The sequence below is a fragment of the Heloderma suspectum genome, chromosome 1, assembly GCF_057233095.1.
Source record: "Heloderma suspectum isolate Gila_16-S chromosome 1, 16-S_ref, whole genome shotgun sequence".
Taxonomy (NCBI): domain Eukaryota; kingdom Metazoa; phylum Chordata; class Lepidosauria; order Squamata; family Helodermatidae; genus Heloderma; species Heloderma suspectum.
In genome coordinates, this window is record NC_139458.1 from 412,980,449 (window position 1) to 413,004,527 (window position 24,079).

General features: G+C 46.6%; 1 protein-coding gene across 1 annotated transcript in view; it reads left to right on the forward strand.

Moving 5' to 3' along the window:
• SOCS5 (suppressor of cytokine signaling 5) overlaps positions 1-20,660 on the forward strand; it is an 80,131-nt gene extending 59,471 nt beyond the window's left edge. Inside the window, exon 3 of the mRNA XM_084829017.1 lies at positions 20,158-20,660. The gene's annotated coding sequence lies outside the window, so the exon portion shown is untranslated. The remainder of the gene's footprint in view (positions 1-20,157) is intronic.
• The last annotated feature ends 3,419 nt before the right edge of the window (positions 20,661-24,079 follow it).

The window sequence follows — 24,079 nt, forward strand, 5'->3', positions numbered from 1 at the left end:
TTCCGAACCGTCTTCAAGGGTAACCCCACGTAGAGCGCATTACAGTAGTCTAAACGAGAGGAGACCAGGGCATGTATTACCGATGGGAGCAGATGGTCAGGAAGGAAGGGGCTCAGCCGCCGTATCAGATGGAGTTGATACAGCGCTGTCCGGCTCACAGCTGACACCTGAGCCTCCATGGACAGCTGGGAGTCCAAAATGACCCCCAGGCTGCGGACCTGGTCTTTCAAGGGTAGCTGTACCCCATTCAACACCAGGTCAACATCCCCCAGCCTCCTCTTGTCTCCCACCAAAAGTACCTTGGTCTTGTCAGGGTTCAGCTTCAGCTTATTCCTCCCCATCCAGCCACTCACCGTCTCCAGACATTTGGACAGGGATTCTACGGCCAACCTTGGTGAAGATTTGAATGAGAGGTAGAGCTGCGTGTCATCCGCATATTGATGACACTGCACCCCAAACCTCCTGATGATAGCCCCCAGTGGCTTCACATAGATGTTAAATAGCATCGGGGAGAGGATGGAACCCTGTGTCACCCCACAAGTAAATGGCCACGGGTCCGAAACCTCCTCTCCCAGTGCTACCCTCTGGTACCTGCCGGAAAGGAAGGACCGGAACCACCGCAATACAGTGTCTGCAATGCCCAACCCCTCCAGGCGGTCCAGGAGGATACCGTGGTCAACGGTATCAAAAGCCGCTGAGAGGTCGAGGAGAACAAGGAAGGAGCATTCACCCCTATCCAGAGCCCTCCTCATATCATCCACCAAGGCGACCAAGGCTGTTTCTGTCCCATGCCCAGGCCTGAAGCCCGACTGAAATGGGTCTAGATAATCAGTTTCTTCCAAGTGTGCCTTCAACTGCACTGCCACCACCCGCTCAATCACCTTGCCCAAAAATGGCAGATTTGAGACTGGGCGAAAGTTGTTCAGAACTTGAGGATCCAAGGAGGGCTTCTTTAAGAGCGGTCTTATCACTGCCTCCTTGAGGGCTGATGGCATCACTCCCTCCTCAAGGGAGGCGTTCACCACCGCCTTGATCCCCTCACCCAGTCTCTCTCTGCAGCTCATAATGAGCCAAGATGGGCAAGGATCAAGTAAGCAGGTGGTCGGCCTTACAGATGAAAGCACCTTGTCCACTTCATCAGGAGGAAGAAGCTGGAACCGATCCCACAAAACCGGTTTGCCACAGGCCGCCTCTTGCTCACTAACTGTATCTACAGTGTGCAGAGTAACACACCTAATCTGATCAATTTTATCTGCAAAGTGCCTTGCCAAAGCCTCACAGGAGGCCTTAGAATGCTCCAGTGGTTCCGGAGCCACAGGACCGACCAGGCTCCGGACCACTTGGAACAGCCTCCTGGGGCAGCACTCTGCAGACGCGATGGAGGCAGCATAATATTCCTTTTTTGCTGCCTTCACCGCCACGTGATAGGCTGAAGATATAGCTCTAGCCCATGTCTGATTGACTTCGGAGCGAGACTTCCGCCACCGGCGCTCTAGCTGTCTCACCTCCTGTTTCAGAGCTCGTAACCGCGGATTGAACCATGGTGCAGTCCGAGCCCTGTTCAGGGGGGAGGGCGTTTCGGAGTCACCCGATCTAATGCCCCAGTAATTGCGGCATTCCAGCCACCCACCAGGGTCTCGACCGAGTGGCCGTTGGCATGCCCCAGAGAATCCCCAAGCGCGTTCAGGAATCCATTTGGATCCATAAGACACCTGGGGCGGACCATTTTAATGGGTCCTCCACCCCTGCGGAGGGGTTGTGGAACCAAGAAGTCCAACATCACCAGATAGTGATCTGACCATGACAAGGGGGTGGTGGATATACCCCTGACTTCCAGATCACTCCCCACTTCTCCAGAAACAAACACAAGGTCTAGTGCATGACCGGCTACATGGGTGGGCCCAGTTAGAATATGGTGCAGCTCCCAGGAGGCCATGGTCTCCATGAAGTCCCGAGGTGCTCCTGTGAGGATGGCCTCCGAATGTACGTTGAAGTCCCCCAACACCAGTAAGTTAGGGGACTGTACACGCACATCAGAGACCACCTCAAGCACCTCAGCCAGGGAGTCAGTCGTGCAGCGGGGTGGACGGTACACGAGCAGAATCCCCAGACTGCCCTTCGGGCCCAACCTCCAGTACATGCACTCAACAACCTTGGTCTCCCAGAGAGGGGGTCTGGTGAAGACCAAGGACTCTCGGTAGATAACAGCCACTCCCCCTCCCCGATCCCCAGCCCTCGGCTGCTGTGCATACGAAAATCCAGCTGGACACATGGCTGCAAGGGTTGGAGCAGCAGCCTCGGCCAGCCAGGTCTCCGTAATACATGCCAGGTCTGCACCCTCATCCAGGATCATGTCATGGATGAGGGAGGTTTTCTGGGTAACAGACCTGGCATTGCAGAGCAGCAAACGAAGGCCAGAAGATGGGGTCACGCCTCCCCCAGCCATCCTTTGGCTCTGGACAGGCCCGGAGCAGGGGACAGATACTACACATCTCTCCCTTGTTCCCCTTACCTGGCATGGCCTGCCCCTAGCGCTCCGCCAGCGCCTGCCGCCCAGCCTCGGTATGTTCTGGCCCCCAACACTCCCCCCACTGCCTCCATCAGGTGGACACATGCCCCCTCGCTCCCGCCTATCAGGCAGGCTACCCACCCCTAAAAACACAACAAAATCCCCCCCACAAAATAAAACAAACAAACAAAACAATTAAAATCCCCTTAAAAATGCCAGGCAGGAGTCCACAGGGAAGGCCTGGTGGCGGTGGTAGCGGCGATGGCGGCAGCAGGCCCAGCGGCGGCAAGCACGCCTCTTCCCCGGTGGTGGTGGTGGCTTCTCCTGCAGGCCCTGGCTCTCCCAGGCCACCTCAGCCAGCCAGCTTATGTAGCCCCTCCAGGGAGGGGCAGGTGGAGCAGCACAGCTGGCTCGGTACCTGGGGGCCTGGTCCTGCAGGGACTGGCGGTCTGCCAGGCAGAAGTCCACAAGGAAGGCCTGGTGGTGGTGGCAGGAAATTCCTCCTTCTACGTAACTATTAAAGATGCAGCAATCCTGACCTCTTTTGCCTCTGGCCACCATAGTGCCTAAGGTGAAGTCTGAGTACGTATTGGATGGTGTTGATGTATTGATTATGTAACTGAATTGTCAAAGTCATTACTGCAGGAGACCCAAAAGCTTCTGGCTTGCACGTAGCATTCTTTCATGAGTAGGTAACTCCACGTTCCCAGGAGTAGGGAGAGCTGCTGAAAGAAATGTCTGAACTGGCGTTGTAATTAAAAGATCTTTAAAACAAAATCAGCAAATTCTTACGTTCACTCATGCACATGCTTGTCATTTCATCCACCAGCTAAAGCTGTACGGAAGCACTGTCAATCAATTGGGAGATAGTTCTACTTTGTCATGGAAGGCTTAGAGGACACACCAATCAGGAAGCAATACAAGAACTTTCTTGTCTTCCTTAACGGAGAACAGAGTAACAAGAAACTCCTGATTCCACCCAAATACAACTAAGACTAGTGCCACCTAGTGACTAAACTATATAATGATATTATCCACTCTCAAAAATTGTAGTTAATTAGTTTTAGTTCAGGGATAGGCAACTTGTGGCCTTCGAGATGTTTTGGCCTACAACTCCCATCATCCCTCACCATTGTCTATGCTGGCTAAGGTGATGGGAGTTGTAGGCCAAAACACCTGGAGGGCCACAAGTCCCCTCCTCCGTGTTTTAGTTGAATAATAAATGCACACAGTAGTTCTGAGGCAAGAAGCATAATTTATTTTTAGATGATGCAAGCTTGTGTCATAGCGGACATCTAAGAAGAGGCATCTGTGGATACAAACTCTATACGAAGGACAAGGAAGAGTGTTACTAGAGGTGTACAAAACCTACTCACCCGTCTGCTGAAGGGGTCCGAGGGGGGGGGAGGTGATCCATCCCTCCCCCTGGAATACTCCCTGGTCAGCTCCACTCTGCAGTGAGTCCGCGGAGCTGCCGGCCAGGCCCATCCTCAGCCGGGCTTCTGGCCGCTGCCACGCAAATGGCGTCCGGCATAGCGGACGCCATTTGTATCCCTGCCCTTGGCCATGATAGGTTACGCAAATATTTACGTAGCCTATCACAGCCAAGGGCAGGGACGCAAATGGCATAGCAGACGCCATTTGCATCCCTGCTCTTTGCTACGGATGGCTGCGGAATGGAGACGAAGACGACGGACCCGGAACTGCTGGCGCCAGGTAGGGTCCGTCCGGACCGGCCTTCATGGGGTGGCAGAAGGGGAGGAGTCAGTTCCGCTGCGGACTCTGGGGGGCCTGATTCTAAAGAATCTGGCCTCACTGGAGTCCGTGGCGGATTTCTCCGCCATCCCAAAGTGTTACTGGAGTGGTGTCACTGTGTACATCAAAGAGGGCATTAATGTTAAACAAGCTAGAAAGCCTAAAAGGGACAGTCTCCTTCACAGAAGAGCTGTGAGCGACAATACCACGCTCCAGAAGTAATTCAATAACTGGGGATATGTTATCACCTTCTTGACGAAAATGCTCAGAATGATCTTGAGATAGGGAATGAAATGTATTGTACACTGCCCAGAGAATTTTGGTTACTGGGCAGTTTAAAGGTACAGTAAATAAATAGATTCAGGGAGCCATCAAAAGGGGAAAGTGTTATAGTAATGGGTGACTTTTGATACCTGTACTTAGACTGGATAAATGTACAGCCAGTCACAATAAAGAGGTGATATTTCTAGATGCCCTAAATAACTGGGCAACATGGAACGTATCACAAGGCTAAAAGATATGATGCCGGAAGATGAGCCCCTCAGGTCGGAAGGTGTCCAATATGCTACTGGGGAAGAGCAGAGGGTATTTCCAAGTAGCGCCAGAAAGAGTGAAGCGGCTGGGCCAAAGCCGAAAGGATACTCAGCTGTGGATGTGTCTGGTGGTGAAAAGAAAATCCGATGATGTAAAGAACAATCTTGTTTAGGAACCTGGAATGTCAGATCAATGAATCAAGGTAAGCTGGAGGTGGTCAAACATGAGATGGCAAGATTGAACATCGACATCTTGGGAATCAGCAAACTAAAATGGACAGGCATGGGCGAATTTAATTCAGGTGACCATCATATCTACTATTGTGGGCAAGAATCCCTTAAAAGAAATGGAGTAGCACTCATAGTCAACAAAAGGGTGGGAAAAGCAGTACTGGGGTACAATCTTAAAAATGATAGAATGATCTCAGTACGAATCCAAGGCAAACCATTCAACATCACAGTAATTCAAGTCTATGCCCCAACCACTGAGGCCGAAGAAGCTGAGGTTGATCGGTTCTATGAAGACCTACAACACCTTCTAGAACTAACACCAAAAAAAGATGTCCTCTTCATCATAGGGGATTGGAATGCTAAAGTAGGAAGTCAAGAAATCACCAGGATAACAGGCAGGCATGGCCTTGGTGTACAAAATGAAGCAGGACAAAAGCTAATAGAGTTTTGCCAAGAGAACATGCTGATCATAGCAAACACTCTTTTCCAACAGCACAAGAGGCGACTCTACACATGGACGTCACCAGATGGTCAATATCGAAATCAGATTGATTATGTCCTTTGCAGCCAAAGATGGAGAAGCTCCATACAGTCAGTAAAAACAAGACCTGGAGCTGACTGTGGCTCAGATCATGAGCTGCTTCTTGCAAAATTTCGGCTTAAATTGAAGAACGTCGGGAAAACCACTAAACCGTTCAGGTATGACCTAAATCATATCCCTGATGAATATACAGTGGAGGTGAGGAATAGATTTCAGGGATTAGACCTGATAGACAGAGTGCCTGAGGAACTATGGACGGAGGTCCGTAACATTGTTCAGGAGGCAGCAACGAAATCCATCCCAAAGAAAAAGAAATGCAAGAAAGCAAAGTGGCTGTCTGATGAGGCTTTACAAGTAGCTGAGGAAAGAAGGGAAGTGAAAAGCAAGGGAGAAAGGGGAAGATATACCCAGCTGAATGCAGAGTTCCAGAGAATAGCAAGGAGAGACAAGAAGGCCTTCTTAAATGAACAATGCAAAGAAATCGAGGAAAACAACAGAATGGGAAAGACTAGAGATCTCTTCAAGAAAATTGGAGATCTCAAGGGAACGTTTTGTGCAAAGACGGGCATGATAAAGGACAAAGAAGGCAGGGACCTAACAGAAGCAGATGAGATTAAGAAGAGGTGGCAAGAATACACAGAAGAACTATACAGGAAAGATCTGAATGTCCCTGATAGCCATGATAGTGCGGTCACTGAACTTGAGCCGGACATCCTAGAGAGTGAAGTCAAGTGGGCCTTAGGAAGCATTAGTAACAACAAAGCTAGCGGAGATGACAGTATTCCAGCCGAGCTATTTAAAATCCTAAAAGATGATGCTGTTAAAGTGCTGCATTCAATATGCCAACAAATTTGGAACACTCAACAGTGGCCACAAGACTGGAAAAGGTCAGTTTACATTCCAATTCCAAAGAAGGGCAACGCCAAAGAGTGTTCAAACTACCGCACAATTGCGCTCATTTCACATGCCAACAAGGTGATGCTCAAAATCCTACAAGCTAGGCTTCAGCAGTATGCGAACCGAGAACTACCGGAAGTACAAGCTGGGTTTAGAAGAGGCAGAGGAACTAGAGATCAAATCGCCAACATTCGCTGCATCATGGAGAAAGCAAGAGAATTCCAGAAAAACGTCTATTTCTGCTTCATTGACTACACTAAAGCCTTTGATTGTGTGGATCACAACAAACTGTGGCAAATTCTTAAAGTGATGGGAGTACCAGACCACCTTACCTGTCTCCTGAGAAACCTGTACGAGGGTCAAGAAGCAACAGTCAGAACCAGACATGGAACAACCGATTGGTTCAAAATTGGGAAAGGAGTACGACAAGGCTGCATATTGTCACCCTGCTTATTTAACTTATATGCAGAGTACATCATGAGAAATGCCGGGTTGGATGAATCAGAGGTCGGAATTAAGATTGCTGGGAGAAATATCAACAACCTCCGATATGCAGACGATACCACCCTAATGGCAGAAAGCGAAGAGGATCTCAAGAGCCTCTTGTTGAGGGTGAAAGAGGAGAGTGCAAAAGCTGGTTTGAAACTCAACATTAAAAAAACGAAGATCATGGCATCTGGCCCCATCACTTCCTGGCATATGGAAGGGGAAGAAATGGCAGCAGTGACAGATTTTACTTTCTTGGGCTCCAAGACCACTGCAGATGGTGACTGTAGCCATGAAATTAAAAGACGCTTGCTCCTTGGGAGGAAAGCTATGGCCAACCTAGACAGCATAGTAAGAAGCAGAGACATCACCTTGCCGACAAAGGTCTGTCTAATCAAAGCTATGGTTTTCCCAGTAGTAATGTATGGCTGTGAGAGCTGGACTATAAGGAAGGCTGAGCGCCGAAGAATTGATGCTTTCGAACTGTGGTGCTGGAGAAGACTCTTACGAGTCCCCTGGACTGCAAGGAGGTCCAATCAGTCCATCCTAAAGGAAATCAACCCTGAGTGCTCATTGGAAGGACAGATAATGAAGCTGAAGCGCCAATATTTTGGCCACCTAATGCGAAGAGAAAACTCCCTGGAAAAGACCCTGATGCTGGGAAAGACTGAAGGCAAAAGGAGAAGGGGACGGCAGAGGATGAGATGGCTAGATAGCATCACGGATGCAATGAATATGAACTTGAGCACGCTCCGGGAGAGAGCGGAGGACAGGAAGGCCTGGCGTGCTATGGTCCATGGGGTCACGAAGAGTCAGACACGACTGAACGACTGAACAACAACAACAACAGAGCGTTTGATCATAAAACTGACCAGAGTGGAAGCTTTCTAACTTGTTCATAAATGAGCTGGAGGTAGTGATCAGCAGTGAGGTGGCCAAGTGTGTTGACAACACCAATTTAGTGTGGTTAAAACCAAAAGAGATAGCAAAGAGCTCCAAAAGGATCTCGTCAAACTGGGGAAATGGCGATTAAATGGCAAATGCAGGTCAGTGTAAGCAGAGTAAGTGATGCACATTGTGTGTGTGTGTGTGTGTGTGTGTGTGAATCCTAACTTTACATATATGATGGTGGGATCTGAGGTGGTGGCGGCGGCGAGTGACCAGAAAGTGATCATGGGGTTGATGAAAATGTTGACCCAGGGCTTCTTTACACAGAGCTTTTATCCTACTATTGAGATAGGTTCTTCATGGAACTTTGTGGCTCCTTTAGATGACGTTGTCAACTTCCAGGGCATCTCCCACACTAAAAGACCTTTATTCCATTTTTTTAAGATTGGAGATAATGAGCTATCAAATTACAGTGCTTGAGTTCTGCTTGAGTTCCCTCTGTGAAAAGAGGAAAAGCTGCAATAAGAGGAGCTAGACCACAGCACCATCTAGCGGCTGTATAATGAAACATATGGAAGACTCAGATAAAGATGAAAGAGGGAGGGGGAGGAAGCACGTGTAAAGGGAGTCCATATGACAAATATGTGGTGATCCTGCATTTGAAACGGAAGCAGAAAGCCCTGTTTTAAATGCGGGATTTTAGGCTGGTGTAGAGATACTCTCAGGGTGTGGCTGCTGTGAAAAAAAGGCAAATTTCACATTGGGAAAGGAATGGAAAATAAAATAGCTAATGTCATAATGCCTTTATACAAATCCATTGTGTGAACACAGTTGGAATACAGTGTACAGTTCTGATAATCACACATCAAAAAGAATATTGTAGAGCTGGAGAAGATGCAGAAAAGGGCAAGCAAAATGATCAAGGGGCTGGAGCAGCTCCCCTATGAGGAAACATTACAACATTTGGGAAATTTCAACTTAGAACAAAGCTGAGTAGAAAAGTACATGACCGAGCTGTATAAAATTATGCATGGCTTGGAGAAAGTATATAAAATGGGAACCCAGGGTCATCTAATGAAGCTGATTGGTGGGAGATTCAGGACAGATGAAAGGAAGGACTTTGCAGTGCATAGCTAAACTACAGAATTTGCTGCCACAAGGTGTAGTGATGTCCATCAACTTGAATGGCTTTGAAAGGGGATTAAACAAAACTATTATCAACAGCTGCTAGCCATGATGGCTATTTTTTAACTCCAGTATCGGAGGCAGCATGCCTCTGCATACCAATTGCTGGGGAACATGAGTAGGAGCGTGCTGTTGCCCTCCCGCCTTCCTTGTGGGCTTCCTATGGACAGCTAGTTGGTCACGGAGGGAAACAGGATGCAGGACTTGACAGGCCATTGGGCTAACCCAGCACAGCTCCTCTTACATTCAGTTCCTCCTACGGGAGAGACGGTGGAATGCCTCTTAAGGTGGTGCTTGCCATGAACAGTTTTTACAAGTTCTTTGATCAAAAGTATTTTTTTTAAATAGGTTGCCTGATTTAATTGGGGGAGGGGCATGATTGTAATGCGTCAGATGTTGTTGTTGTTTTAACCTGGCAATCCTATGGGGTGGGGGGAATGTCTGTAGTGGAAGATCCACCATCTCCAAAGCCCTGCTGGGTTTGTGCTACCCAGGGCAGAAGGTGGGTAGTGATGGCTTTTTCCTTCCGCTTGGTCCTTGTTAAAATCTTCCCTCCCATTGGTTTCAGTGGGGGTGGGGGATAAGCACACCAGCTCCAGGGCTGCCACACTATTTTGTCATTTCTGGGGGTGGAATGAGGGAAGGAGGGAGGGGGTTGGATCTGGTGGATCCTGCTGGGGGAATGAGGGGGCGTTGGATCTGGTGGATCCAAAGCTTTGCTAATCCACCCTGACACATCCCCTTTTCCCCCTACCAACGTTGGAGCTGCTGCAGAGGAAGTGTGATGTAGTAAAGCTTTACCCTGCTGCAAGGAGGAGGCCTCTGGTGGCTGGTCCAGTGGCAACATTCAGCCACTCCTCAGTCACCTTCCCCAGGGCAGGGAGAGCAGCCTAGGGTCGCCTCCTCAGCTGACAAATATAACCATTTAATTGGTTAAAGGTTACAGCCTGACAACTAACTTGATTTAAATGATATGTGTCTTACCTTCTAGACCACACAAGCAGGGTTAAAAAATCTCAGTCTGCTTTTAAGTGTATCTCCTGGTCTGAGTAATGTGAATAGGGCTCCTGTCTCTTGAATTGCTAACAGACCATCTGCTTCATTACATACCTGTCTGTCTGAGCCAAAGCGAATGAATCATGATGCATTTAAGAAGATATGCTGGGCTACATCTGCGCATCATGTTTGGAAATAGTTTAGATGGCGATTTGGAGCCTTCAGCGCTGCAAGAGAAGTGTGAATCCTGCACAGCTGTAGTTGTGATATGAAAATGTATCGCTTTGTGTTGGGTTATCGACGAGAAGAAACACTTCAAAAATTTGCCTTGGATTCTTTGCACAGATAGATGGTGGGTGCAATCCAGGCAAAATAGAGCTCATTCAAGTTCCTTCAATACTGGTGGGAGAGAAATAAACATGTGCTTAACTTGCCCATTAAAAGCGACCAGGAAGTACTTAATTTGGGCTGGATTGTGCCCAATGTGTTGAACGCTGTTCATGTCAGCGTTAATGTTGACAGCCAGATAACTGGTTGGACCAGCAAGGTGCTCAACTGACTAGGAAAAAAAATTGCCTGGACTTCTCCTGTATCTTTCATGGCAGCTTGATGTGCTGAAATCAGCAAGCCGTGCTTTTCAGGGCATGGAGATAAGTGTTTTGATTTGCTAATGTCTGATGACCAATCTGCTGTTAAACACACTGAAGCAGGAGTCTGTCAAAAAAAGACGTCGGTGACCCTATTGATCAGATGTGCAATGTTCTTACAGAGAGCTAACTAGTATGGATCTGAAAACCCAGTGAAAACTTTTCTTCTAGGTTACCCAAGCCCCAACTTATGTTGCCTGGTTCTGCCCCTGAACCATCAATCTCATCCTGGCAGCACCAGCTGTGCTCTGCCTGACAGCCGTTCTGCCTTTCACTCCAAAAGTAGTTATTTATTGTATTTCTATACTGCCCAACAGCCAAGGTTCCCTGGGCAGATCACAACAATTAAGACCATAAAATGCAACATAATATAGAACTTAGAAGTTTAAAAGTAGCATGTAAAACCAAAGTAAAACCCAACAGCAGTTACAGCCCAGGGAAAGCTTGGGTGAAAAGGTGTGTTTAGGAGGCATTTGAAAGATGCCACATTTCCTGCTTCCTGAACTGCACAGGGGAGGGTTTTCCAGAGGGTGGGTGCCGCTACAGAGAAGGCTGCCGGCGGGGTTCTTCATGGTGACATTTCTTTCATTTTGGAATGACCAGCGAGGCCTCCTCTGATGATCTTAAATGTTGCCTGGGTATATATAAGGGAAGGCGGTCTGCTAGGTATCCTGGTCCCAAGTTGTTTAGGGCTTTGTATGACAATAACATAACCTTGTACATGGTTTGGTAGCTAATAGGCAGCCGGTGCATTTCTTTTAACACAGCTGTTCTGTGGGCAGAGCTAGGTGTCCCAGTGGGCACCCTAGCTGCTGCATTCTGCGCTAGCTGCAGCTTCTGAACCATGCATGAAGGTAGCCCCACACAGAGTGCATTGCAGTAGTCTAATCGTGAAGTTACCAGTGCATGGATCACCGTGGCTCCACTATCCCTTTCCAGGAATGGCTGTAGTTGACGTACCAACTGAAGTTTGTACTGGGCGCTCCAGGCCAAGTAGACCAGAGCAATACAATGCTGGACTATGCCAATTGGGACTCTACATTGGTAGGCATATTTTTGAATGCTCTGCCATGCATAAAGCTGTCTCCATATAGTAAGCTAGCAGTTCAAGCAGGACGGCTTAGCATAGCTTTCTCCCCAATATAGTATATAGGCAGAGGACCCTTTTCATGACAGAGCATTTCAAAACTGCAGTCTCCCTGTCCCTAGTGGCCACGGATAGACAACCTCCTTGAAGTTCTAGCTAGCAGCCCAGATGGCTGACTTTTCACATACATTTTTTAAAAAGCCTGGCAAGTGCTCCAGACGTCAATTGCCAGCCCTATGTCCACGCCAAATGCACCGGCCACATTTATTTGTTTGTTTGTTTGTTTATTTATTTATTCATACATACATACATACATACATACTGCTTTTATACTGCCTGATATCCTAAAATCTCTAAGCAGTTCACAATGCATATATAATACTGCCTACAAATAAGATAAAACCAATGTAAGAACAATATGAATTCATTCATTAATTAAAAACATTGCAACAGAGACAATGATAAAATGGAACAGGGTCCATTACACGTCAGAGAAAGCCAGTGTAAGTAAATATATATTCAAGAGGTGTTTAAAGCTCACCACGGTTTTTGCCTCTTGAACAATGCATGGGAGAGTGTTCCAGGGGATGGGGCCCACTTGCATGCTGTCACCTGGCGACACTCTGCTGGTCACAGAACAACCAATAGGCACTCCTCAGAAGATCTCAGGATTTGAATGAGTATATATAAAGGAAGGTGGTCAGCTAGGTATCCTTGGTCCCAAGTTATTTAGGGCTTTGCATGTCAACAGTATAACCTTGAACATGACTCGGTGACTAATAGGCAGCCAATGCCACTCTTTTAACACAGGTGCAATACGTGTATCGCTCAGTGCTCCACTGAGCATCCTTGCTGCTGCGTTCTGCACTGAGATGCAGCTTTTGAACCAGACACAACTACAATTTCCAAAAGCAGCTGATGGCCACTTCATTATCACAGTTGCTTCCATATCCTCCTACTATTGCATGAAGCAAAGTGGTAGGAAGAGAAAGTTGTCTTAATAAATGTGCTGACGCTATTCACACACATTAAGTAAAAAACATGGAAATAATCTTGAGCAAAACAAAAAAAAATGTGTGTGTGTGTGTGTGAGAGAGAGAGAGAGAGAGAGAGAGAGAGGTGTCACCATCTCATAAACAGCTGACCAAACGACAGCTTCAACTCAAATGGTAATTTTGCATTTTCCGTCTGCACTAGAAGTTGAACTGGCTTTCATTCCTGCAACAGAGCGAGCTTTTCATGCTGCCGGCGTTTTTAAAGGTCAAAAGATCTTCAAATACTTGCCTCTTTTCCTCCTCCATCTGACCTAATTTCCTCTCTACTTGACTGGCAGACTCAACAAAGAGGAAGAGTCATTTCCTTTCCAGTCACTTATGGCTGTATTTTGTTTCATTACTGAAAGCAATCTTGTGCTGGAAAGCGCTGGACGATTCCGCACTTGGAATTTTCCGCTGCCAATGCAAACTCCCTTGGAGCCAAGACAGGTGCAGCGTCTGTATCCTAGCTGTATCCCAAATGGCAGCATGAATAAGATGGGACTATATTGGTTTCCCAGGTCAGCATTTCCTAATCTGGTGCCCTCAGGATGTGTTGGACTACAACTCCCACTATCCTCAGGCATCCTGGCCTGAGGATGGGAGTTTTAGTTCAATACATCCTGAGGACACTAGGCTGGGTAAGGCTGTGTCATGTGCTGGTAGCTATATCTGAGATGGTACCCACTGGAGGCTGGTGGCTTCGATGTCAGTGGGGCGGTGAATCCACTCAGGGTTTCGGTCAGAACCAGTCAGAACTCTAAAGGAGCTATCCAAGGTCTGACTGGTCCGGACTGAAATCTGGAGCAGATTCACCACCACACGGACATCCGAGCCAACAGCCTCTGCTGATGGTAGCTACTTCCCATAAAGACCCAGCAAATGCCTTGAGGAATATATGGACTGGCTCTCAGATATCCTTGGTCCAGATTCAGTACTGACTACTGCATGAAATTTATGGCCCAAATCCTAAGGACACTCATCACACTCAAGTCCCATTGCAATTATTGGGACATAAATTAGTCACACCTAACTTGTCCTGTCAATTTCTCAGTAGGACTTAATTTTCTCTGGAAAGGGGCCTATAATGTGAAGTGATCTTGTGAATCCACCAACATTCTTATCTCACCATTCTTATCTCATCATCCTGCTCACCCCACACCCCAGGCCCCAAATGACAGACTCTGTCAGAGATGTCAGTCATGATTTATGAAAAGCAGCATTTGAGGGAAGTTTGATATGATAAATGACATGGAAACCCCAACTGAAGAAAAACGAGGAGAGAGCTAGAGCAGAGCTTCCAATATTGAGGGCCTAATTACACGTTACATTAATAATGTCATTAGCAATCATGTTGTAGAGTTAAAAAAATGAAATTCCAGGCACAGTGCCAGGGGAGAGGTTATAATTGGCACCATGACACATGGGGAAGGGAAGTTTAAGGCTTCCTTCCCCAACCATCATCTTGGAAAAAATCCCTCCCCCCACCCACCACCACTGTGGCAATTAGCATTAGAAAACCTCCCATTGACCTCAATGGGAGTTTTTTTCCCTACTGATAATTGCCATGCTGGGTGGGGGAGATATTTTTTTACCAATATCATGGCGGGGGGGGGGAGCCATAAGACCACCACCCCTGCAGCCTGCTGGCATGCTGCAGTGTTAATCATAATCTCGCTTCCAGATCCCACCAAGTATTTATAAAAATCCCACTACATGATTGCTAATTGCATTGTTAACATAACAGTGTTAAACCCTGAAAATAGGAGCAGACAAAACATTTCAGGAGGTTAAGGAAAAGAGAGAACCAAGAATGGAAGGAGAGGATCTCCATCAACAAGACTGGAAACTGTAGCAGAACATGCTTTTATGACAAGCTGTTTTGTCTTCTTAATTTGGTTAAGAGCAAACAAACAAATGATTTGAACTAATACAAATCACAGCCCACAACTGCACTCTTAACTACCACTGAAATCAATGGGGATTCAGTATAACTAATTCTGTGCTAGACTGTGGTCTTCTTTTCAACCATCACTAAGAACAGCTGCTGTAGGGTGGCCAGGTGTTCTGCTTACATCAGAACAGCTCTGCTGGATCAGACCAAGGGTCCATCTAGTCCAGCATTCTGTTCACACAGTGGCCAACCAGCTGTCAACCAGGCACCCACAAGCAGGGCATGAGCGCAGCAGCACCTTCCCACCCACGTTCCCCAGCAACTGGTGTACATAGGCTCCTCACCTCTGGTACTGGAGGTAGCACATAGTCATCAAGACTAGTAGCCATTGATAGTTCTATCCTCCATTAATTTGTTCAATCCCCTTTTAAAGCCATCCAGACTGGTGGCCATCACTACATCCTGTGGTAGCAAGTTCCATAGTTCAACTATGCGCTGTCCGAAGAAGCCCTTCCTTTTCTCTGTCCTGAATCTCCCACCAATCAGCTTCATAGGATGACTCCAGGTTCTAGTATTTTGAGAGAGGGAGAAAAATGTCTCCCTATCCACATTCTTCACACAATTTTGTACACCTCTATCATGTCTCCCCTTACCCTCCCTTTTTCCAGGCTAAACAATCCCAGCTTTTTGTAACCTTCTCTCATAGGGGAGATGCTCCAACCCCTTGATCAGTTTAGCTGCCCTTTTCTGCACTTTTTCCCAGCTATATGATATCTTTTTTTAGTGGTGGCGACCAGAACTGTACACAGTATTCCAAGTGTGGTTGCACCATAGATTTGTATAGGGGCAGTGTGATATTGAGAGTTTTATCCTCAATTCCTTTTCTAATTATGCCTAACATGGAGGTTGCCTTTTTTTTTTTTTTACAGTGGCCACACACTGGGTTGACATCTTCATTGAGTTGTCCACCACAACCCCAAGTTCTCTTTCCTGGTCAGTCACATTACAGTGTAGGGGGCTACTTGGTTTAGAAAAAAGGTTAAGTGGGGAGAGATACGATAGAAGTGAATAAAATTATGCATGGTGCAGAGAATGTGGATAGGGTTACATTGAACAGCATTTGCCATTTAGATGCCCATTCTCCCAGTTTGGAGAGATCCTTTTGGAGTTATTCACAATCCCTTTTTGTTTTAATCACCCTAAATAATTTGGTGTCATCCACAAACTTGGCCACTTCACTGCTCACTCCTAATTCCAGATCATTTATGAACAGGTTGAAAAGCATTGGTCCTAATACAGATCCCTGTGGAACCCCACTATTTACTTCCCTCTGTTGGGAGAATTTACCATTTATTCCTACTCTCTGCATTCTGTTCTTTAACTAGTTACTGATCCATAAGAGGACCTGTCCTCTTATTCCATGACTGCTAAGTTTGCTCAGGAGTCTTTGGTGAGGGACTTTGTCAAAAGCCTTTTGGAAGTCCAGGTAAACAATGTCTACCAGATAACCCCTGTGCCTATGTTTATTGACACTCTCAAATAATTCTAAAAGGTTAGTGAGACAGAGCTTTGCAGAAGCCATACTGATTCTTTTTCAGCAGGGCTTGCCCTTCTATATGCTTACTAATTTTATCTTTAATAATGCCTTCAACCAATTTACCCAGAACAGATGTTAAGCTAACTGGCCTGTAATTTCCTGGATCCCTCCTGGATCCCTTTTTGAAAATTGATTTTACATTGGCTATCTTCCAGTCCTCTGGTATAAAGGCTGATCTTAGGGACATGTTGCATATTTTGCATAGAAGATCAGCAATTTCATATTTGAGTTCTTTGAGAACCCTAGGATGGCAACCATCTGGGCCTGGTGATTTATTTGCTTTCAATTTATCAGTAAAGTTGAGAACTCCATCTTTTGTCACCAGTATTTGCCGCAGTTCCTTCCTGAAAACATCAGTTCAGGTATCTGTCCTATATCTTCTGCAGTGAAGACGAATGAAAAGAATTCTTTCAGCTTCTCTGCAATCTCCTTGCCCTCCTTCAGTACTCCTTTAACTCCACTGTCATCCAATGGTCTAACTGCCTCCCTGGCTGGTTTTCTGCTTCTGATATATTTAAAGAATTCTTTATTGTTGGCCTTGATGTTGTTAGCGATATGCTCTTCAAAATGCTTTTTTGCGTCTCTTATTGTCTGCTTCCATTGCTTTTGTGCAAGCTTGTGCTCCCCTTTGTTTTCCTCACTTAGGCAAGACTTCCATTTTCTGAAGGAAGCTCTCTTTTCTCTAATAGCTCCCTTAACCCTGCTCGTTAACCATGCCAGCAACCTCTTGGACTTGGTGCTACCTTTCCGAACCTGTGGTATATATTTTAGCTGGTCTTCTATTATTGTGGTTTTGAGTAATCTCCAAGCATTTTGAAGTGATGTAAGCCTCTTGACTCCCCCTTTTAACTTCCTTTTCACCAGTTCCGTCATTTAAGAGAAGTTTCCTCTTTTGAAGTCAAATGTGACTGTGTTGGACTTCCTGGGCAGTTTTCCACTTTAATATATATTAAATCTGATAGCACTGTGATCACTGTTTCTAATTGGTTCAACAACATTTACATCTCGTACTAGGTCCTGGGCAATGCCACTTAGGATTAAATCCAAGGTCACCTCCCCTCTGGTCAGTTCCATGACCAATTGTTCTAGGGCACAATCGTTTAGGGCATTGAGAAATTTAACCTCATTGTCGTGGCCAGAACATGCATTTATCCAATCAATGTGGGGGTGATTGAAGTCACCCATTATTGCAACACTTCCTTGTTTGGAGGCCTCCCTGATTTTGTTTTCCATCTCAAGGTCACGCTGAACATTCTAGTCTGGGGGAATGATAGCATGCTCCTAGCACTACATTAGTTTTGGAGCCTGGTGTTGTCACCCTACTTGACAAAGGACAGTCCTCTATTTGAAGGTGCCCTCTATTTGATGGGCTGTCCTGTCCAAATCTGGTATAAAGTCAAAGAACCATCAGAAGATGGCAGAGCTGGGCCTTGAAGTTGCCCATCTAGAGTTAGCACCTGGAAAGCAGACTGAGCAGGCAAATGGGTCACCTGGTCATTTTTCTCAACTATGGGGAGATGTATTTTATTTCCATTTAAACCATAGTTATTATTTCTAAATGTGCACCTATACATATAAGTTTGCATATGAAGGAGTTTCCTGGAGGAGAAGGCTACCAATGGCTACTAGTGCTGATGGCCATGTGCTACTTCCAGTATCAGAGGCAGTGTGCCTATATACACCAGTTTCTGGGGAACATGGGCAAAGGGTGCTCTTGCACCCGTGTCCTGCTTGTGGGTTCCTGGTCAACAGCTGGTTGGCCACTAGATGAACAGAATGCTGGACTAGATAGACCCTTGGTCTGATCCAGCAGGGCTCTTCTTAAATTCTTGTGCAAATTAGTGTCCTCTTTTGTCCTCTATTTTGCTGATGCAATTCCTCTTTGGGGACAATGTATAAGTGACCACCCTAGCTCCTGGCCACTTTAGCACCACTTTTTCACCAAAGGAAAGGGCTTGCCCAGATGGCTGGTATCTTAGCCAGCATATACCACAAAGTAAGCCTTGAATCTTGGTGGTCTACTCTTTTACTAGAATCCCCATGTTCCCCTGCTGTATGCTAAATTTGCAAAGCAAGAGTGCATACTCAGCATCTCTTAACTGTAAAGGCAGAACTAATCTGTATTAAGCAATCCTGCATATGCACTTCTGCTTAAAAATCTGTGCCTTGCAAGGTCAGACCAAGCTCTGCCTAGTCCAGTGTTTTTGCAAGGATCCCAGCAACAGGAAATTGGAACATAGTCTGACCTGATACAATAGTCTGACCTGATACAAGGCAGCATGCTATTTGTCCATCAAGCCCAGTATTGTCTATGCCAGCACTGGGCAGAAGGTAGATCGGGATGTACAGATAGATGTCTGGGTGATTTACTGTAGATCAGCAAGGGGTTCTGACTCCCAATTGTTTAACAATAGCAGTAACCGAAATTAGCCAAAATCCAGGGGCTGGGGTGGAAATCCAAAATCTGTTTATATATGTTTATTAGGACCAACCAAATGCCACAAACGATTGTGCAAGCTTTCAAGTTCTCCAGAACTCTTCATCAGGCTGAATGGTATAAGAGGCACGGGATGGGAGAATTAACAGAAATATTTAAAAACGAGGCCAGATCTTCTGGCCATGAGGTCTGCAGTATAGGCTCAATTCCAAAATGGTGATAACATGATGATCACAGACTGAATGAGTCACTGGGAGGTGTCGTAGTGATCAGATAACATCTAACATTCTGGGACAAAGAAGGAATGGCTGACCCGCATTTCTGAAAACATCAAGGCCAGCTGTGACTCAGGTTGGAGAATGAATGCTGGGGGAGGGGGGACGGACCCAGAGTGGTTTGTTTTATTATTATTATTATTATTATTATTATTATTATTATTATTATTATTTAAAGGATTTGTGAGCTCAGTTCTGGTACTGATCACAAATTCCTGGGCTGAGCACGTGCTCAGAGATGCTCCCTGCTCCTTAATTCTAAGTGTATGTTCATCCTCCTCAGCCACTATTTTATACCTGGCTCTAGCTGGTGGACCTCAGGATTCTAGTAAAGAAAACACAAAGTAGATCCTGCAAGCCCGAAGTCTATGCTGCCCAGGGCCGGCAAGAAGAATTGGCATTGTGCATGCAAAGCCAGTGCCCTACCACTGGGCTGTGGTCTCTGCCCTAACTGGCCGCCACCCTTCTACCAACCTGAAAGGAGGCCTTTTGGCCTGCCTTAAAGGTGGGCAGAGCATGCCACACTCCACTCACTGAACCTGGAACGCACGTTTGTTTGTATCATTTGTACACCACTCCACATCTCAACAGATTCCAGAGCGGTGAACAACAAGAGATAAAATGAACGAAAGATAAAAAGAATGAATCATGATATTAAAATTATTCTTTAAAAAAACAGAGTGCCAATTAAACCAAGATTGGTTAACCAAGGAAGCCTTCCTGGAAAAGAGCTGTTTTCAGGAGGCCTGAAAACAACCCAGTATTGATACCTGCCTGACCTCCAGAGGCAGGGAGTTCCACAGGAAGGGAGCCACCACGCTGAAGGATCTTCTCCAGGTGGACTCAAGTCAGGCCATAGGTTTGCAGAGTTACACCTTCCAGCGTTATCTTGTCCGCAGCATTTGTTCGACACCCATCCAGGTCTTCAGACAATGTGAATATCTCCACATTTTGGCTTTGACGTTCAGTCACAGGGTGAATGTTACCCATAGGTCTGCTTAAGGCCACCTATTAAATTCATAGCTGAGATGAGATTCAAATCATGGACTTTCTGATTTTGTAGCTCAGTCTCTTAGCCACTATGCCGCACCACCTTATGTATTTCCATCATCCCAGTACAATGGTTTTGTTTGTAACCATCTTTTCTTTTCTTTGTGTGATTTAGTTGATGCCCACAGCTGACGCAAGCAAGGCTAGCGCTCCAGAAACCAAAGGAAGTGCTGAAAAGAGAAGATGAACCAGTCTTGCAGACTGCAAGCTGATTTCTTCTGTTGTCAAAGAAGCTGATATGAACTCAATTCTGTAATGAAGCGCATTGCAAACCATATTAACGGGCTGAGAGTTGCTTTGGCTTTTGATTTCACTGTCACCCTGCGGACACTGTTCTTCAAGCACATAGCACAGTGGAAATGTCATGGAATATGAAAGAAGACACAAGCAATAATACGAAGCCTGCACTCTTGATCGGTAGTTGTGGAAGTACATGCAAATCTACATGTCTCCTGATGCTATGTTAAGACAAGATGTAAAGGAAACATCAGGGCTGGCCCTCCCATGAGGCAGGGTGAAGCCCCCACCTTAGGCAGTGGAGCAGGGGAGCAGCGAATTGCGCCGCTCCCCCTTGCCCTCCTCCAGAAGGGCCTGCCATTGCTTACAGTGTGTGCTCCAGAGAGCCCTGCCAGCCACTTCCCTACTGTGGCATTTGCCACAATGAGAAAGCAGCCGGTGGGGCTCTCTGGAGCAGCCACCCTCTGGAGAGCTGCATCAGCCAAGGAAATGGCTGACATGGTTGTTCAGAAAGCTGGCCAGGCCAGAATGCTGGGTTCTGAGGGAGTCCTTCCTCAGAGCCAGGCATTGTGAGAAGCCGTCTTTCTAAGTACATAGCCGTAACTGGTGGTGGAGGAAAAGCTTGATGGCAACATGTCACCCATGCCCTTATATTCCCCAGGCTTTGTTGTTGTTGCTCATAGCTCATGTGGTTTATAGAATAAATCCATGACCATTCCTTCCTTCTCACCCTATGTTATCCATGGTGGTCCTCAGACTACATAGAGGAAATGAGAGCTTGTTGGACTCCTTTCTTGTAGCAATAATGAGCCTCACGTCAGTGAACAATGCAATGATTGTGTCCTCATCTGGGAGTCAGACATGACAGTGACTCATCTCCTTCCTCTTAATTATGTGCACTTGCCAAAGAGTTAAGCACTTCATCTATTCTGAAGTGGCATTTGGACAGGTCTCTCGCAGATGGAGAATGAAAGGCATCGCAGAAATAAAAGCTGCGCTACACGTGTCTAAATCATTTACATATGTTTAGGTTCTTCTTAGACATGCGTGACTTTCAGTTTAATGTTTCTCTTGGCAGGACAAACAGTCCTCATGCGAAGGCTGTTAAACCAGCCAGCCCAACGAGTTTTAAATAACTCTGGACAAAAGGCTTGCATCAGCTGCGATGGAATCGAGTCTTGTAGCTGCTAAACGGATGCTTGCATTTTTGCTGTTCTCATTGTGTTGTGTGCCTTAACCTCAGCTAGAGAGTTTCCCAAGCAAATTCCCATGGAGAGCAGCAGAGCAGGCCCCCCAGGGGTGGGGGTGTACGGAAGAAGATTCCTGTGGCCTTGTTCACGCATTAGCACATCACTGGCAGCGTAGGCGGCAGTGCCATGGAAAAGGGGTCGCTCGCTCCTGTACCACTTCCCCATGTGGTACAATGGAACCAATTACCTAGGGAGGTGGTGGGCTCTCCCACACTGGAGGCGTTCAAGATGAGGATGGACAGCCATCTGTCAGGGATGCTCTGACTTGGATTCCTGCATTGAGCAGGGGGTTGGACTCAATGGCCTTGTAGGCCCCTTCCAACCCTACTATTCTATGATTCTAGGATTCTATGTGTGTTAGCTGTGGCACCCCTGAGCAGCCCAGGAACTTCCACGTCTGCTGTACAGAGGGGAGGGGGGATCTACGTAGGCTGTGCCATGCGGTTTATGGGCCTTGGATGCACTGAACGCACCCCAGACTTGGAATAACCTTCATGACAATGTTTTGCCAGGGCCGACGTGCACAAATCGCCCTGTTTGCGGTAGCCATTGGACTTTCTCCTTTGTGGTAGCTGCTTTGTGGTAGATAAAATGAGTTCTCCCAATCACCTGCCATTGTCATCCTTTGACACCTAGCCACCACATGTCACAGCATGCCACACGCAGGAACAGGAAAGGGGCTGTTGGGACTCAGGTTCCCACATAAATGAGGCAGGCAGGCCACAGTGATTTCAGCTCAGTATCACTTTACGTTCTGTAATGTATTCTTGACACAACTGGGGTGTGCTGAGCTAAAGCAGTAGCAGTGAGCCTAGCCCAGGGGTTGATGGGATTACTTAGTAATGTTGCTTCCTGTTAGAAAGACAATTAGCAGGAAAAAAACTCCAAAAGGCAAAGCAGAATGGGCGTTTACTAGTCTCGCAGGCACACAGGCTATCTTAGGATAATAAAAGGAGATCACACCTTTTTTTTAGTGAAGATAAAGAAAAACAGTTTTACTCACAAATATTCTTGCATATACAATGCAGGTACAGCATAGAGTTTCAAGAGAGTTCAGTACATTTTATTTTATTTATTTACAATATTTATATACCGCTCCACATCAAAGATTTCGGAGCGGTGAACAAGATAAAAGAATGAAACGCCATATTAAAACAATTAAAACATTTTAAAAGAAATAGATTCTGAACTGAGTGACGGCTGGTCACTCAAGGAAGGCCTCTCAAAATAACAGTGTCTTCAAGAGGCCCCAAAAGCAACACAATGTCGGCCCCTGTCTGATCTCCAAAGGCAGGGAGTTCCACAGAAAGGGGGCCACCACACTGAAGGCTCTTTTCCTGGTGGAGTCCAGCCAGACTATGGGTCCATGTGGAACCACCAGGGACGTGTCCTGTGATGACCTCAGTGTTCAGGCAGGTTGGTAAAGGAGAATTTTGTGTTCCATTACACTGGGAGGAGCAAGAGAGCAAACACATGTGCTGCCAGCAATGGAGGAGGTCAGAGAGAGACAGAGAGAGAGAGAGAGAGGAGGAGCAAAAGAAAGAAGCCACATTGTAGGGTATAGAGACCCTTCGCTGCTGTGGTCAAAATGCCCATTAATTAACTACCTGCAACACTGCCCCTTCCAGGAACTTGCAGATGAGGTTGCACTATTCCCAACAGGGGTGGGGAACTTCTTTCGGCCTGAGGGCTGAATTCAGCTTTGGAGACGCTCTTGGGGATGGCATTCCAGTGGTGGGAGATGTTGAATGCAAAGAAGGAGGGGTCAATGGCAACGGCGGGGGGGGGGGGAGTACTCACACAGACACACAAATACCAGACTATTGTAGCTTTCATTCTTACTGTCAGCAATTAAGCCTTAGGAGAGACAATTCAACTTTTTAGGACGGGGAAGGAAAAACTGCATTAAAGAAGCCAGGAAACCACCAAACGACCTGTGGTTGGAAGAAGGAGTTGGGGGCATGGCTATTTGGGAAACCCCAGAGGGCTGTATTTGGACCCTAGGCCTGAACTTCCCCACCTCTGAAGTGCATGATCCCACCATCCTTTGCATCTGGCCATCTAACCATCCCCTGTCATTCAACCGCTCTGCTAAATGAGAAGGTAGGTCACATATCCAGTGGGAAGGTTGCCATCTCTCTCTCTCACACACACACACACACGTGCACATCTCCAGTGAGGTGTGAAATGGCACTCCTGGTGAAGTTTACTGTCACCATGGGCATGCTCTTCTGCAAATTTTTCTAGTGGGCACAAGTGGCTTTGGCCAAGACTGAATTAGTAGCTGGGTAGAGGGTTTCTGTTTTACATTCACCACAGATGGCAGCAATGCCACTGCGTATTAAGGCAGAAGATCCAGCCAAGTGTAAAGCCATGCTAAAGCTGACCACCTCCTCCCCTTCCTTCAGACTTTCCATTTTTAAAGCAGCTTGTCTTTCAGGACAGGGAGCTCTGCAGCTCTGCAGCCATGGAACCCCAGTTCCAAAGTGGGATGAAATTCTCCTGTTGGCCACACATTTTTAGTGTCTCACTATGTTTGCTTGTTTGTTC